Source organism: Myotis davidii, unplaced genomic scaffold (genome assembly GCF_000327345.1).
Source record: "Myotis davidii unplaced genomic scaffold, ASM32734v1 scaffold4719, whole genome shotgun sequence".
Classification (NCBI taxonomy): Eukaryota; Metazoa; Chordata; class Mammalia; order Chiroptera; family Vespertilionidae; genus Myotis; species Myotis davidii.
In genome coordinates, this window is record NW_006290629.1 from 17,087 (window position 1) to 20,792 (window position 3,706).

At 51.0% G+C, this 3,706-nt stretch overlaps 1 pseudogene; it reads left to right on the forward strand.

The window, feature by feature from the left end:
• The first annotated feature begins 579 nt into the window (after positions 1–579).
• On the forward strand, positions 580–1,739 carry LOC102752370 (annotated as a pseudogene).
• Positions 1,740–3,706: the final 1,967 nt, after the last annotated feature.

Below are 3,706 nucleotides of genomic sequence, written 5' to 3' on the forward strand. Positions count from 1 at the left end.
TACAATCCATAACAGTAGCAACATTACAGTTATGAAGTAGCAACGAAAGTAATTTTATGGTTGGGTCACAACATGAGGAACTGTATTTAAAGGGCCAGAAGGTTGAGAACCACTAGAGGATGCATTTGAATCTGTTAATGAATACGTCTTGCATTTATTTGAAGTATCTCTTTTTTAAAATTTTGTTTTTATTAATTTCAGAGAGGAAGGGAGGGGGAGAGAGAGGCAGAAACATCAATGATATGAGTGATCAACCAGCTGCCTCCTGCATGCCCCCTACGGGGAATCAAACCTGCAACCTGGGCATGTGCCCTGACTGTCAGCCATGACTTCCTGGTTTATCGGTTGACATTCAACCACTGAGCAACAGTGGCTGGGGCTGAAATATATCTCTAAAAATGTGAATGTGGGTGGCTGTTACTCGGACAGGCATGGAGGAATGCGCTTACCTCTGCGGCTTGGGCCCTTCTCGAGGATGCCGCTGTCGCCAGCAGCATCTGGGCACAGCTGAGAGGATGGCGGCAGCAGCTAGCTTGCCTGGCTCTGGCCCAGGAAGAGGAGCATGACATCGAGGCAGACATGGCGGCGAGTTGGCGAGGTGCTGTGCGGGTAGGGGCGGGATCACGAGCCCCCGCCGCCTCACCACTACTTTTGCTGCAGGACCTGCCTCCCCAGCTGCTGCTGCTGATGGCGATTGCCTCGCTCCCCAGCACCAGCACCGACCTGCCCAGCCTGCCCCAAGTTCCACCGCATCCTGCACACCGACAGCAACTGGAGACCGCGCTGCCGGGAGGAGTAAGGCGTTTATGAAAACTTGTAGAACCTGGAGATCATGAGTGTGTCTTGACCGGAAGTCTATGAGAAGCTGTCGCACCCAGGCAGACACATTTTGGGATTGTGGCAGCCGGATATCGGGTCCTATGAAGGACTGCTGAATGTAGTGGTGGACGGTTTGTGCATTAGTGGTTGGACTACCTGCCTTCCCACAACACCATGTGGATAACCCAATGCAATTGAAGCACTTGATGGAGAGGAAATCAGCCACAGTGGAGTGCATGTACGGCCACAGAGGGCCCCACAGGGACCACATTCAGATTCAGAAGGACAAGTTCTCCACTAAGTGCAACCAGACAGACCACTACAAGGTGTCTGGTGGGAGCGGAGAGGAATTACGAACATGGCTGAAGGAAGAATGGGGGTGGACGCTGGAGGACATTTTCCAGGAGGACAGGCTGCAGTTCATCCTGATGAAGTTCATCCAAAATTGGTATGACAATGCCTGACCTACTGCCACATCTACCTCCCACCCCGCTACCTGGATGACCTCATCAGGTCAGGGCTCTTCAAAGGTGCCTGCGATGCCCATGGCTTAGAGATTGCCATGCTCAGCTTCCATGGGAAGCATGGCCAGGGCCACCAAGAGAGACCCTAAAGTCCCTGCCAGTCAGTAGACAATAGAGATCGACCTCATGCACCGCATCCAGCTGCCTGATGTCTAGATCTTCCACAACTTCAACAAGCTCTCCCGCATCGTCCAGGAGGTTTGCAAGCAGGTGATCCAGGAGCAGCAGCAGCAAGAAGACAGGACTGAGGACTGCAAGGGCCACGCCTGGCAGAGCCCTGCCCAGCCCAGTGTCGGGGAGCCTGGGGCAGCAGCTTTGGAGGAGCAGCTTATCCAGTTTGTTCTGCCTGTGGGTGTGAGCTCAAGTAACCATTCTTGCTGGCCATGGCTTCACTAACTCCAAGTGCATCCCTGGAGTCTTCATCCTGTTTGATGAGGGCCGCTTTGGGTTCAACCTTCCAGAATGCTGACCCCCCATCCCCACAGGCCTTTGAGGAGATGCTCAAAATGCCCAGTCCCTACCTCCTGATGGCCCCTCCCTTGCCCAGGGGCAGACAGCAGGGAGAAGTGGCTCCAGATGGAGAGTAGCAGCTTGCACTTTGGAGATTTGACCTTCTGAGCAGATTACCCACCTTCTTCTTTGTTTTTGTTTGTTTTTTTAATCCTCATTGGAGGATATTTTTCCTTTTTTTTTTTTTAGAGAGATAGTTAATCTGAGGCTCAGAGAGATATAAAGTAACCTGCTCAGGAACCCACACTTTAAAAAATATATATTTTTAAAGATTTCAGAGAAGAAGGGAGAGGGAGAGGGAGAGGGAGAGGGGGAGGGGATGGGGGAGAGAGAGAGAAACATCAGTGATTGGTTGTCTCCTGCACGCCTCCTACTGGGGATAGAGACTGCAAGCCAGGCATGTGCCCTTGACTGGAATTGAACCTGGGATCATTTAGTCTGCAGGGTGACACTCTATCTAACATTGATGTGTTGATTGATTGCCTATTGCATGTGCCCCAACCAGGGGCCGGGTCAGGAAGGAGCCTGCAACTGAGGTAGAATTGAACCTGACCCTTCAGTATGCAGGCTGAGGCTCTATCCACTGAGCCAAACCAGCTAGGGGTGAGCATGTCTTTTTAAAAAGAAAAAAAGTCCTAAAATTAGATAGTGGTGATAATTAGATTGTATAACTCTGAATGCAATAAAAACCACTAAATTGTACATTTTAAAAGGGGGGATTTTTATAGTATGTGAATTATTCTATATAACAAAAGGCTAATATGCAAATAGACCAAACGACAGAACAACTGAACTGAACCTTGCTCGTGTGAACCACAGTCCTGCCCAGTGCTCACACCTGCTGCTGGCACCAGAGCTGCCACTCGCACCAGCTGCCAGTGCCCAGACCCTGGCGCCAGCTCCGATGGCTCGGCACTGTCAGCAGGTGTGAGCAGTGGCTGCTAGCCCTGATGGCCCCTTAGGGCTTCTCCACCTCCCCTTGCTCCTGAGGGGCGATCGTCACCCCTCTGTCACCCGCTGCTGGTGATGGCCCTCCTTGTACCTGCTGCCGGTGCCAAAGCCACCACTCGCACCAATTGCTGGCGCCTGGCACTGGTCCCAATTGCTCTCCACCTCCCCCTGCTCCTGAGGGGTGACTGGGGCAGCAGCTGCCACTCTCACCTGCTGATGGCGCCAGCCCTGCTTGCACCTGCTGCTGGAGCAGGCCCCAATCACTCCTTGCCATCAGTGGGTGTGAGCAGGCCGGCACTGTCAGCATGTGGGAGCGGTGGTGGTGGGAGCGGGGCTTCCGGCAGACAGGGGGATAGGGGCCGGGATGGGGCATGAAGGATGGGCCGAGACCTGCCGCTATGCCCACCACAGCCTCATGGCCCACAGTTCCTTTCAAGGTGCATGAATTCATACACTGGGCCCCGAGTATCTCAATAAAGCTGTTGTTTTAAAAATGTGAATGTGTTGCTAATCTGAGGAATTCTAATTCCTTATTTGTCACCTAAAAATAAAGGTTTTTAAGAGTTAACAAATCTAATTAAATTGGAAAGAAATTGTACAGTTTTGGCAATAGAAGGCATGAGGTATGGACATGCATTTTAGGTTTTTAAAAATCTTTATTGTATTATTTTTATTTTTTTATTTTCAAAAGCACGTACCATTTTTTAAAAATTAAATCGTTATTGATCAGATTATTACAGTTGTTCCTCTTTTTTCCCCCATAGCTCCCCTCCACCTGGTTCCCACCCATCCTCTGAGCTTATCCCCCCCCAACACTGTCTTCATCCATAGGTGTACGATTTTTTTTCAGTCTCCTCCTGCACATCTGACACCCGCCCCCCCCACACTAGTCAGTCCATTCC